We start from the raw sequence: 14,376 nt of genomic DNA on the forward strand, positions 1-14,376 counted from the left end.
ATCTAGTTTAAATAATGGGCTACCACACTGGTAAAGAATTAAGAGCTAATCTGAAGCATAGTCTACATCAGTGCATTTCAGAGATAAAAGGCAGTAAAAAAGAAAAATAGAGGTGAACAGTAGGATGAATAGTGAATTTTCCCCAAAAACAAACCAATAAAGTAAAACATTTGGTGTTGGTTTCACAGCTATGTATATTCTTCATGGTACCCTAGGGGGAAATCTTGGTTTTCAAGGCAAAACAAAGTGATAGCCCTAACATTAAATATCATCCTATAAATCCCTTCCTGGCTTACAAATTAGTTATATTACAGTTGGTGAAATATAGCAAGATTCTGCTTAGAATAACTTTCAACAATCTGTGTGTGTGTGTGTGTGTGTGTGTGTGAGTGTGTATGTAGCAGAAAAGATTGATACACTATTGCCACTCTAATATATATTATGTGCCAAATAGCCTTATTTTTCTTCCATCTAAGTTAGTCTTAATAGAGGAACGCATCAGATTGGTCACTAGTTGAATCAGCTTGGTTATATCTCCTCCAACATATTTTTCATATGTTTCTTTGATCTGTAAAACTGGAAATCATAACAATAATTGTGGTATTTTTTAAGGACTTACTATGTGCAAGGCACTTCACTGAGAAGCAGCATGGCTTAGTGGAGAGAGAGTGGACTTGGGAGTCTAGAGGTTGTAAATTCTAATCCTGGCTCTGCCACTTGTCAGCTTTGTGACTTTGGGCAAGTCATTTAACTTCTCTGTTCCTCAGTTATTTCATCTGTAAAATGTGAATAAACAATAATAATAATGATGGCATTTGTTAAGCACTTACTATGTGCCAAGCACTGTTCTAAGCCCTGGGGGACATACAAGGTAATCAGGTTGTCCCACATGGGGCTCACAGTCTTAATCCCCATTTTACAGATGAGGTAACTGAGGCACAGAGAAGTTAAGTGGCATGCCCAAAGTCACACAGCTGACAAGTGGCGGAGCCAATATTAGAACCCATGACCCCTGACTCCCAAGCCCGTGCTCTTTCCATTGAGCCACGCTGCTTCACATTAAGACTGTGAGCCCCACGTGGGACAATCTGATTACCTTGTATCTACCCCAGCGCTTAGAAGAGTGCTTGGCACATAGTAAGTGCTTAACAAACACCATCAATATTATTATTATTACTGAGTGCTGGGGTGTATTATTTTAAAGGGTTTTCTATTTGTGTTGATATCTGTCATCATTCTGACAAGAAATCTCCTTATCATGATTAAAAAGATACATTCATAGGAGTAGCATGTAAAGATCATATTTTGTTGGATTCCATCAGCCGTGTATGATGATTTAAACCCACTAATATTTATCTTAGCACTTCAAATGTGCTTAGAATGAGAAGCACAAGGGCCTGAGACACACAGGCATCATTCAGGTGGTTCTTGACTCCCAACTGGATTCCAATTTAAAAGAAAAAAGAGGAGTAGGGATTTTTATGTTTCCTTTGGTTCCAAGATACTGATGCTGACAGTGAGATTGCATCAGTTCCAGAAAATTATGTCAGTATCAGAAAATCCCTTGGCCACAGGCCCAGAGTATTCATGACTCTCATTAGTATTCAGTATTCAGAATATTCAGTATTCTTATCTCTCCGGTCCTTCATTCTCAGTCTCTTTTGCAGGCTCCTCCTCCCCCTCCCATCCCCTTACTGTGGGGGTTCCCCAAGGTTCAGTGTTTGGTCCCCTTCTGTTCTCGATCTACACTCACTCCCTTGGTGACCTCATTCGCTCCCACGGCTTCAACTATCATCTCTACGCTGATGACACCCAGATCTACATCTCTGCCCCTGCTCTCTCCCCCTCTCTCCAGGCTCACATCTCCTCCTGCCTTCAGGACATCTCCATCTGGATGTTGCTTGCCACCTAAAACTCAACATGTCCAAGACTGAACTCATTGTCTTCCCTCCCAAACCCTGCCCTCTCCCTGACTTTTTCCCACCTCTGTTGACGGCACTACCATCCTTCCCGTCTCACAAGCCCGCAACCTTGGTGTCATTCTCGACTCCGCTCTCTCATTCACCCCTCACATCCAAGCCGTCACCAAAACCTGCCGGTCTCAGCTCCGCAACATTGCCAAGATCCGCCCTTTCCTCTCCATCCAAACCGCTACCCTGCTCGTTCAAGCTCTCATCCTATCCCATCTGGACTACTGCATCAGCCTTCTCTCTGATTTCCCATCCTCGTGTCTCTCCCCACTTCAATCCATACTTCATGCTGCTGCCCAGATTGTCTTTGTCCAGAAACACTCTGGGCATGTTACTCCCCTCCTCAAAAATCTCCAGTGGCTACCAATCAATCTGCGCATCAGGCAGAAACTCCTCACCCTCGGCTTCAAGGCTGTCCATCCCCTAGCCCCCTCCTACCTCACCTCCCTTCTCTCCTTCTCCAGCCCAGCCCGCACCCTCTGCTCCTCTGCCGCTAATCTCCTCCCCGTGCCTTGTTCTCACCTGTCCTGCCATCGACCCCCAGCCCACATCATCCCCCAGGCCTGGAATGCCCTCCCTCTGCCCATCCACCAAGCTAGCTCTCTTCCTCCCTTCAAGGCCCTACTGAGAGCTCACCTCCTCCAGGAGGCCTTCCCAGACTGAGCCCCTTCCTTCCTCTCCCCCTCGTCCCCCTCTCCATCCCCCCATCTTACCTCCTTCCCTTCCCCACAGCACCTGTATATATGTATATATGTTTGTACATATTTATTACTCTATTTATTTATTTATTTATTTTACTTGTACATGTATATTCTATTTATTTTATTTTGTTAGTATGTTTGGTTTTGTTTTCTGTCTTCCCCTTCTAGACTGTGAGCCCGCTGTTTGGTAGGGACTGTCTCTATGTGTTGCCGACTTGTACTTCCCAAGCGCTTAGTAAAGTGTTCTGCACACAGTAAGCGCTCAATAAATACGATTGATTGATTGATTGATGACGATGTAATTGTCCACTTGCTCCTATTCTATTCTATTCAACCCATATACTTGGTTCAAACTTCAAAACACTGCTAAAATCTGCCCTTTCCTCTCCATCCAAACTGTTATTTCATTAATCCTATTCTATATACTATTCTAGCTTCTTTCCCTTGAGCATTGTTCAGACACTAATGGTTGAGAGGGAAAAGACATGTCCTACAGCCAGCCGGACATGCACTTGAAGTATTTTTGCAGTAGGAGTGATTGCACTGAGCCATCCACACTCTCTTGCCCGGTTTCCCTGTGCTCAGTGGCACACGTTGTGAGACCGATAACAGGGATAATGGGTAGAGTGTGTGGTAGAGGATTCCATGGTGTCCTCACCCATTTTTTAAGCCAGCAGAACCGGATGGTCTCTTCTACTTTCTTAGGAAATTCCACTTGATTGTTAGCTCCTTGAGGGCAAGGACCATGTCTATTAACTTTACTGAGCAATATAGCAATATCTTTGATTGACTGAAATGGGAGAAAAGGTAAAACAAGAGAAGGAAAACAAAAGAGAGAACAACAACAAAAAAAATTGAATTGCCCTTCACACAGCGAAACTGATTAGAGCAATACATGACAGGGAAAATTCAGGTAAGGGTGGTTGTTTCAGCAAGCAGTGCAGCATAATAATAATAATAGTATTTGTTAAGTGTTACTATGTGCTAGTGCACTATGTCAGTTCTACCTTTACAGCATCTCTAGAATCTACCCTTTCCTTTCCTCGGCCACAATGATCCAACAATTTATATTCCACCTCAATTACTGCATCAGCCTCCTCGCTGGCTTCCCTGACTCCTATCCCTCCCCTCTCCAATCCATGTTTCCCTTTTCTGCTTGGATCATTTTTCAGAAGAAAAATTTCAACCCACGCCTCCCCATTCCTCACAAACCTCTAATGGTTGCCAATTCACCTCTACGTCAAATGGAAACTCCTTACTCCCGTACTTCAAGGCACTCAATCAGCTTTCCCCCTCCAACCTTACCTTTCTGATCTCCTGTTACAAGCTGCCCATACACTTCACCCCACTAAAGCCAACCTACACACTGTACTCTGATCTCATCAAAGCGCTTGATATTCACCCCACTCTCAGCCCCACAATACTTACGCATGTATCCTTATTCCCTGCCATTTCCCCTATCTATAAATTATTTTGATCAATCAATCAATCATATTTATTGAGTACTTAGTGTGTGTGGAGCACTGCACTAAGCACTTGGGAGAATAAAATATAACAATATGGAGAGGTAGACATGTTCCCTGTCCACAACAAGCTTACAATCTAGAGGGGGAGACAGATGTTAATATAACTGAACAAATTATGGATAAGTATTAAAGCGCTATGGGGCTGAGGGGGGCATGAGTAAAGGGAGCAAATTCAAATGGAAGGGTGACACAGAAGGAAATGGGAGAACAAGAAATGAGGGCTTTCGGAGGAGATGTGCTTGCAATAAATGACCTTTGGACACTTGGTATTCTCCCCACTGCCAACCCCAAATGAGTTATGTACATATCATCACTTAGTTATCCATATTAATGCCTGTCTCTCCATCTAGACTGTAAGCTCATTGTTGGCAGGGAACATGTCTGCTAATTCTGTTGCACTGTACTCCTCCCAAGCGCTTAGTACAGCACTCTTCACATAGTAAGCGCTCAATAAATATGACTGATTGAATAAGGCTTTGAAAGCAAGGAGAGTAATTGTTGGTTATGATGAAGAAGGAAATTGCGGGCCAGAGGCAGGATGTGGATGAGAAGTTGGCAGCGAGATAGACAAGATCAAGGTACAGTGAGTAGGTTGGAATTAGAAGAGTGTGGTCTGGACTGTAGAGCAGCAAGGTAGGGTAGAAGCGGGCAAGTTGATTGAGTGCTTTAAAGCCGATGGTAAGGAGTTTCTGTTTGATGCGGCATTGGATGGGCAACTATGAAGGTTCTTGAGGAGTGGGGAAACATGGCCTGAAGGTTTTTGTAGAAAAATAATCTGGGCAGCAGAGTGAAATGTGAACTGGAGTTGGGAGAGACAGGAGACAAGGAGGTCGGTAAAGTAGCTGTTACAGTAATCAAGGAAGGATTGGATAAGTGCTTGGATTAATGAAGTAACAGTTTGGATGGAAAGGAAAGGGCAGATTTTAGCAGTATTTTGAAGGTTGAACTGGCAGTATTTAGTGACAGATTGAGTATATAGGTTGAATCAATCTATCATGCTTATTGAGCGCTTACTATGTGCAGAGCACTGCACTCAGCACGTGGGAAAATACAATAAACCAATATAACAGACACATTTCCTGCCCACAGTGAGCTTGCAGCCTAGAAGGCGAGACAGACAACAATATAAATAAATAAAATTACAGATATGTTAATAATAATAATTATGGTACTTGCTAAGTGCTTACTATGTGCCAGGCACTGTACTGAACAGTAGGGTGAGTACAAGAAAATTGGGTTGGACACAGTCCATGTCCCACATGGAGCTCACAATCCCATGTGGGGCTCATAGTCTCAATCCCCATTTTACAGGCAAGGTACTGAGGCACAGACAAGTGAGGTGACTTGCCCAAGGTCACCCAGAAACAGCGTGGCTCAGTGGAAAGAGCACAGGCTTTGGAGTCAGAGGTCATGGGTTCAAATCCTGGCTCTGCCACTTGTCAGCTGTGTGACTTTGGGCAAGTCAATTAACTTCTCTGGGCCTCAGTTACCACATCTGTAAAATGGGGATTAGTTAATTAATTAATAATGGCATTTATTAAGCACTTACTATGTGCAAAGCACTGTTCTAAGCGCTGGGGAGGTTACAAGGTAATCAGGTTGTCCCATGGGGGGCTCACAGTCTTAATCCCCATTTTACTGATGAGGTAACTGAGGAACAGAGAAGTTAAGTGACTTGCCCAAAGTCACACAGCTGACAATTGGTGGAGCCCCAATTTGTACTTCCCAAGCGCTTAGTACAGTGCTCTGCACATAGTAAGCGCTCAATAAATACGATTGATGATGATGATGATGACCTCTGACTCCAAAGCCCGTGCTCTTTCCACTGAGCCACTCTGCTCCTCTATGACTGTGAGCCCCCCACGAGACAACCTGATCACCTTGTAACCTCTCCAGTGCTTAGAACAGTGCTTTGCACATAGTAAGCACTTAATAAATGCCATTATTATTATTATTATTAAATGGCAAAGGCAGGATTAGAACCTATGGCATTTTGACTCCCAGGCTTGTGAGCGGGGTGAATAAAGGGAGGGCGTTAAAACAAAGCAGATGGGAATGGGAGAAGAGGAAATGAGGGCCTAGTCGGGGATGGCATCTTGGAAGGGGATATAAGGTTTTGGAGCTGGGGGTGGGAAATAATTGTCTGTTGGATATGGAACGGGAGGTATTCCAGGCCAGAGGCAGGATGTGGACTAGATGTTGGTGGCGAGATTGAGGTACAGTGAGAAGTTTGGCACTAGAGGAGCGGTATGCTGGCTGAGCTGTAATAGGATAGTAGCGAGGTGAGGTAGGAGGGAACAAGGTGATTAACTGCTTTAAACCCATTGGTGAGGCATTTCAGTTTGAAGCGGAGATGGATGGGCCTCCACTGGAGGTTTTTGAGGAGTGGGGAAACAAAGCCTAAAAGTTTTTGTAGAAAAATGATCCAGGCACCAGAGTGAAGTATGGACTACAGTGGGGAGAGAGAGGAGGCTGGGAGGTAATCTAGGAGGCTGATACAATAATCAATGTGGGATAGGATAACATGGTAGCAGTGCTTGGCACATAGTAAGTGCTTAACAAATACCAAAATTATTATTATTATTATAATATAGAACATCGTAGTAAGCGCTTGGAAGAGTACAACAGAGTTGGAAGACACATTCCTTGCCCACAACGAGCTCTAAAGAGAGCTGAGTTGAGGATATCAACAAGGTTACTGGATTGCAAGACAGAAAGGATTGTGGTACTGTCTACAGGGATGGGAAAATCTCAGGGAGGACAGGGTTTGGGTGGGACATATTTATTTTGGACATGTTAAGCTTTAGGTTTTGGTGGGACATCCAAGTAGAGGTGTCTTGAAGACAAGAAGAAATGCAAGACTGAAGACAGGGAGAGAGATCAGGGCTGGAGATGTAGTTTTGGGTGTCAGCTGCATAGAGGAGGTAGTTGAAGCCATGGGAGCTTATGAGTTCTCCAAGGTAGTGGGTGTAAATGGAGACTAGAATGGGACCCAGAACTGAACTTTGAGGGCTTACCACAGTTACGTGGTGGGAAACAGGGGAGGAGCCCACGTAAGAAACTGAGAATGAGTGGTCAGAGAGGTAGGAAGAAAACCAGGAGAGGACAGTGTCAATAAAACCAAGAGGGGATACTGTTTCCAGGAGAAGGGGGTGGTCCACAGTGTTGAAGGCAGCTGAGAGTTTGAGGAGGATTAGGATGGAGTATAGGCTGTTGGATTTGGCAAGAAGGAGAACCTTGGTGACTTTTGTGAGGCCGGTTTCTGTGGCTTGAAGGGGATGGAAATCAGATTGGAGGGGATCAAAGAGAGAATTGGAGGAGAGGAATTTAAGACAGCCACTGTAAACAACTTGTTCAAGGGATTGGGAGAGAGATAGGGCAATAACTGGAGGGCGATGTGGGGTCAAGGAAGGTTTTTTTTAGGATAGGGGAGGCATGAGCATGTTTGAAAGCAGTGGAAAAGAGCCGTTGCTGCTCAAACAGTTGAGGATGGCAGACAGAGAGGGAAGAGGGAGGGAGCAAGTGCTTTAATAAGGTGTGAAGGGATGTGGTCAGATGCATAGATGGAAGGGGTAGATTTTGAGAGAAATAAGATCTCTAGAGATACTACTGGGAAAGAAGGGGAAGGAGAAGGGAGAGTTGAAGAAGGGGCGGGAGGAGGGAGGGACTGAACAGGAGGGGAGATTTTAGGGAGATCATTCCAGACTGTTTCAATTTTCTCGATAGAGTAGGTGGGCAAGGGATGGGGGAGGATGGGGGAGAGGGAGTTTGAGGAGGAAGTTAAACATCTGGAACAACTGATGAGGGTAGTGGGCCTGGGTGTTACTAAGGATGGAGAAATAATTTTGCCAGGCAGAGTTAAAGCATGCAAGGATGAAAATGAGATGGACCAGATCGGTCTGACATCTAGATTTCTGTCAGCAGTGCTCTGTAGCTCATTCCCAGGAGTGAAAGGCGTAGACTGTGGGAGTGATTCAAGGCTGTGGGCTCATGGTACGAGATCAATGAAGGGATAGGGGAAAGAGTGAATTGAGTTCACCATGGTGTTGAGGATGTCAATTTGGTTGCCACGGAAAGGAAATTTGAATGCAGAGGCTAAATGGGGCACGATAACTTGAGAAAATTGGATGGGGTCGGGGAACAGGACAGATTTGTGAGGAGATGTGTGGAAGATAAGGCAGGTGAGGTGGCTGTGGTCAGGAGGAGGGATTTCAGAGTTGTTGAGGGTAGAGATTGTACAGTGACTAGAGATGAGATCTAGAATGTGCCTGGATTGGTGAGTTGGCTACCTGGGGTGGAGCAGGAGGTCACTGGAGTTGAGGACTGATAGAAAGTGGGCAGCAGAAGGGTCATCCGGAACACCTATGTGACAATTGAAATGCCCAAGGGTCAATGTAGGAATTGAGAAAGAGAAAAGGAATGTGAGAAAGGGATCAAAATGCTTCAAAAAGTTGGAGGTGGGGCCTCAGGGGCTGTAGATGATTGTGACTAGTATATGAAGTGGGTGTTACAGGAGGATGATATGGGCTTTGAAGGTAGGTCTGTATCCCACGTTAGACTGTAAACTCCTTGTGGGCAGGAATCATGTCTACCAAGTCTATTATATGGTCCTCTCCCAATCTGTGCACACAATTAATGCTCAGTAAATATTGATTGATTGAAGTACTGTATTAAACTTAGGGAAAGATATTCATTCATGCAATCAATCAAATTTATTGAGCAATCACTGTGCTTTGCACTGTACTAAGCACTTGGGAGAGTTCAATACAACAGCAGGCACAAAATAATAATAATAATGATGGCATTTGTTAAGTGCTTACTATGTGCAAAGCACTGTTCTAAGCGCTGGGGGGATACAATGTGATCAAGTTGTCCCACGTGGGGCTCAGTCTTAATCCCCATTTTTACAAATGAGGGAACTTAGGCTCAGAGAAGTGAAGTGACTTGCCCAAGGTCACACAGCAGACTTGTGGTGGATCCGGGATTCGAACCCATGACGTCCGACTCTAAAGCCTGGGCTCTTTCTACTGAGCCACACTGCTTCTCTGAGCCATGCTGCTTCTCTAAAACACTGTTCTAAGTGCTGGGGAAGATACAAGGTGATCGTTATCCCATGTGGGGCTCGCAGTCTTAATCCCCATTTTACAGATGAGGTAACTGAGGCACAGAGAAGTTAAGTGGCTTGCCCAAGGTTACACAGCTGACAAGTGTCAGAGCTGGGATTCGAACCCATGACCTCTGACTCCCAAGCCTGCACTCTTTCTACTGAGCCACGCTGCTTTGATTGGACACAATTCCTGTCCTACATAGGGGTCTCAGTCTAAGGGGGTGGAGAATAGGTATTGAAATCCCATTTTACTGATGAGGCAACTGAGGTTCAGAGGAGTTTGAGGTTCAGAGGAGTTTAGTGACCTGTCCAAGGTCACATAGCAGCAAATGGCAAAGCCAGGATTAGAATCCAGGTCCTCTGACTCACAGGTGTGCTGCTCTTTCCATTGCGCAGTGCTGCTTCCCAATGGCAATTAGAAGTGGTTGGGTAATGACATTGCCTGTTACAGGTAGTGAAGGAGTGGGAAAAAGAATTAAAATGCAAATTATTGCTCTCCCTCACTTCAAAACCTTATCAAAGGCACATCTCCTCTCCTTCCTCTCCCCCTCCTCCCCCTCCCCATCCCCCCCGCCTTACCTCCTTCCCCTCCCCACAGCACCGTATATATGTATATATGTTTGTACATATTTATTACTCTATTTATTTATTTATTTATTTTATTTTTACACATTCTGTTAATTTTATTTTGTTAATATGTTTTGTTTTGTTGTCTGTCTCCCCCTTCTAGACTGTGAGCCCGCTGTTGGGTAGGGACCATCTCTATATGTTGCCAACTTGTACTTCCCAAGCACTTAGTACAGTGCTCTGCACACAGTAAGCGCTCAATAAGTACGATTGAATGAATGATTGAATCTCCTCCAAGAAGCCTTCCCTGACTAAGCCTTCCTCTCCTCCTCCCTTCTTCTCCCACTCCCTTCTGCACCGCTCTGACTTGCTCCTTCATTCATCATCCTCCCTCCCATTCCCACAGCACATATGTAAATATCTGTATAGATCTGTAATTTATGTATTTATTTATATTAATATCTGTCTCCCCCTCTAGACTGTGAGCTCATTGTGGGCAAGAATGTGTCTGTTTCTTGGTATAGTGTACTCTCCCAAGTGCTTTGCACACAGTAAGCGCTCAATAAATACGATTGAATGAATGAATTTTTGTGGTCTACAACATGCTTTACCTAAACTATCGCAAGGGGATGGAGGTAGAAGACAAAAATCAAAGAGAGATGTGTCTTACCTTGCTTGCCCCCCTTCTACTGTCCATTCCTGCTAACGGTCCATTAAGGCTTCTGTTCCCTTTCGTAGCCAAACCCCTCCCTGCCTGCTGAGAACTTACTGTTAAACCAAATGGGAACCCAAAGAGGACCTCCTACTCTTGTCCATGTTGGGCAGGATAAAAGAATTTCTATCCCTGAACTAAGCCAGAGGAAGGAAAAAGCCACTGAAGAAATAATCAAACAAACAAAAGATGCTGGCTTACTCTGCTCGCTGTCGTGGGGCTCCTGATCATGGGTCCAGAGTCCCGGAGTGGCTGGGTGGGTACGCAGAGGGGAAGGAAGGGCGGGTCCGGTGGGAGGATGCAAGCCTACAGGAAAATGGTCTTTGAAACAAACCAGAACAGAAAAGGACTGTAAAAATAATTGAGCTAGATAGGAACAACAAAAGAAAATGTAAGTTCAAAACAGTTCTCAGGTATTTCATGGCTCCAGGTTAACAGTCCTTTGTGAGAAACTGCCACGATCTTCCCAACATTCTAGAGTTGTCAGTGGCCTTGGTCAACTCCGGCACGGGGGGAGAGGAGGTGGTACGGTCCTCTCCTTGGCATTTTTTTTTTATAGTATTCGTTAAGCACTTACGCTGTGCCAGGCCTCGCACTAAACACTGGGGTAGATACAAGATAATTGCGTTGGACACAGTCCGTGTCGGTCAGTTGTATTTATCGAGTGCTTACTGCGTGCTGAGCACTGTTCTCAGTGCTTGGGAGAATACAGTAAAACAAAATAACAGACACAGTCTTACAGTCAATGAGCTTACAGTCTAGAGAGACAGACATTAATACAAATAAATAAATTGTAAATACGTACATAAGTGCAGTGGGGAGGATGAATAAAGGGAGCAAGTCAGGACAACGCAGAAGGGAGCTTAGTCAGGGAAGGCCTCTTGGAGGAGATGTGCCTCCAATAAGGCTTTGAATGGAGGGAGAGTAACTGTCTGTCAGGCAGGCTTTGGGTCAGAGGTCAGCGGAGAGCTAGACGAGATGGAGGTATGGTGAGGTTAGCATTAGAGGAGCAAAGTGTTGGGACTGGGGTGTAGCAGGAGAGTAGCGAGGTGAGGTAGGAGGAGGCAAGGTGATTGAGTGCTTAGTAAGCGCTTAATCAATCAATCATATTTATTGAGCGCTTACTATGTGTAGAGCACTGTACTAAGCACTTGGGAAGTACAAGTTGGCAACATATAGAGACAGTCCCTACCCAACAGTGGGCTCACAGTCTAGAAGGGGGAGACAGAGAACAAAAGAAAACATATTAACAAAATAAAATAAATAGAATAGATATGTACAAGTAAAATAAATAGAGTAATAAATATGTACAAACATATATACATATATACAGGTGCTGTGGGGAAGGGAAGGAGGTAAGATGGGGGATGGACAGGGGGACAAGGGGGAGAGGAAGGAGGGGGCTCAGTCTGGGAAGGCCTTCTGGAGGAGGGGAGCTCTCAGTAGGGCCTTAAAGGGAGATAGAGAGCTAGCTTGGCGGATGTGGGGAGGGAGGGCATTCCAGGCCCGGGGGAGGACGTGGGCCGGGGGTCGACAGCAGGACAGGTGAGAACGAGGCACGGTGAGGAGATTAGCGGCAGAGGAGCGGAGGGTGCGGGCTGGGCTGGAGAAGGAAAGAAGGGAGGTGAGGTAGGAGGGGGCGAGGTGATGGACAGCCTTGAAGCCAAGAGTGAGGACATTTTGCTTGATGCATAGGTTGACTGGTAGCCACTGGAGATTTTTGAGGAGGGGAGTAACATGCCCAGAGCGTTTCTGGACAAAGACAATCCGGGCAGCGGCATGAAGTATGGACTGAAGTGGGGAGAGACACGAGGATGGGAGATCAGAGAGGAGGCTGATGCAGTAGTCCAGACGGGATAGGATGAGAGCTTGAACGAGCAGGGTAGTGGTTTGGATGGAGAGGAAAGGGTGGATCTTGGCAATGTTGCAGAGCTGAGACCGGCAGGTTTTGGTGACGGCTTGGATGTGAGGGGTGAAGGAGAGAGCGGAGTCGAGGATGACACCAAGGTTGCGGGCTTGTGAGACAGGAAGGATGGTTGTGCCATCAACAGTGATGGGAAAGTCAGGGAGAGGGCAGGGTTTGGGAGGGAAGACAAGGGTAACAAATACCATCATTATTATTTAAAGACCTTGAGCCCTTTGTTGGTTAGGGACTGTCTCTATATGTTGCTGACTTGTACAGTGCAAGTGCTTAGTACAATGCTCTGCACATAGTAAGCGCTCAATAAATATGATTGAATGAATTTAAAGGGAGGAAGAGAGCTCGTCTCTATGTTGCTGAATTGTACTTTCCAAGCGCTTAGTACAGTGCTCTACATACAGTAAGAGCTCAATAAATTCATTCATTCATTCAATCATATTTATTGAGCGCTTACTGTGTGCAGAGCACTGCACTAAGCGCTTGGGAAGTACAAGTTGGCAACATAAAGAGATGGTCCCTACCCAACAGCTGGCTCACAGTCTAGAAGGGGGAGACAGACAACAAAACATATTAACAAAATAAATACGATTGAATGAATGCATGAATGACCAGGCTCACAGTCCTAATCCCCATTTACAGAAGAGGTAACTGAGGCCCAGAGAAGTAATAATAATTATTATTATTATAATGGTATTTGTTAAGTGCTTACTATGTGCCAGGTATTAATACAGGTACTGTAGTAAGCGCTGCATGACTTGCCCAAAGTCACAGAGGAGATAAGTGGCGGAGCCAGGATTAGATTCCCAGATCTGCACTCTTTCCACTAGGCCATTCTGCTTCTCGATGGCGGGGAGAGATGGGGCTGGGACCTGCCCTGGTCCTCAGGGTGAGCCTACTGCATGGGACCTTTTGACCATTGAACTAGAGCTTCTCCCACGTCATTTCATTACAATGGCCACTTTGGCTTCTTTACAGATGTGATTTATCCACAAGTCTGGATTAGAACGAGAAGCAGCGTGGCTTAGTGGAAAGACCATGGACTTGAGAGTCAGAGGTCATGGGTTCTAATCCCGGCTCCACCAGTTGCTAGCCGTGTGACTTTGGGCAAGTCACTTAGCTTCTCTGTGCCTCAGTTACCTCATCTGTAAAATGGGGACTAAGACTGTGAGCTCCATGTGGGACAACCTGCTGACCTTGTATCTACCCCAGTGCTTGGCACATAGTAAGTGCTTAACAAATACCATAATAATAACAATAATGATTATTATTATTAGCCCAGATCCTTCTGATTCCCAGGCCCAAGCTCTTTCCACTAGGCCACACTGCTTCTTCTTCCCCCTCTTTCTCATTACCAGAAAGCATTTCGGACTTGTCTACCCTTTTCTTCAGTCTAAATCCCCACAGCAGGGGGACTTCAGGGAAATCCCCAGAGTCTAGGAAAAATGACAATCAGGAGGAATGGGGGTAAAGAGCACAGGGCCACAACCTTCAACTGTCAATCAAGTGAATTCTATGGCCAATCTGGAGGCATGTACACGATGTAAACTGCCTCAGAGTGCAGATCAACAAATCCAGTCTGTTGCTTTTCAGTCTATACATGCTGAATGCCAACTAAAAATACTAATAACAAAGTCTCCCAATGTCAGGTAGAATCAAACCACTAGAATGATTCTCTACAGACTTGGATTTAGTCATGGAAAAATTCAAGTATTTTTCTGTTGAGGACTACGCCTCTTGAAAACCAACAGGAACTGAAGCACATGCCTAGCATGCATTAGAAGCTTCTCATATTTATTTTTACCTAGTAATTTTTTATCCGACCTGTTTCCCCTACCCAAAGGCTCGGAGTTTCATTATTGTTATTAAAAATTA

At 45.1% G+C, this 14,376-nt stretch overlaps 1 protein-coding gene across 1 annotated transcript in view; it reads right to left on the reverse strand.

The window, feature by feature from the left end:
- Window positions 1–10,829, reverse strand: part of PROM1 (prominin 1) — a 176,820-nt gene extending 165,991 nt beyond the window's left edge. The window contains exon 1 of the mRNA XM_038745154.1: window positions 10,785–10,829. The gene's annotated coding sequence lies outside the window, so the exon portion shown is untranslated. The remainder of the gene's footprint in view (window positions 1–10,784) is intronic.
- Window positions 10,830–14,376: the final 3,547 nt, after the last annotated feature.

The sequence above is a fragment of the Tachyglossus aculeatus genome, chromosome 4, assembly GCF_015852505.1.
Source record: "Tachyglossus aculeatus isolate mTacAcu1 chromosome 4, mTacAcu1.pri, whole genome shotgun sequence".
Lineage (NCBI taxonomy): Eukaryota > Metazoa > Chordata > Mammalia > Monotremata > Tachyglossidae > Tachyglossus > Tachyglossus aculeatus.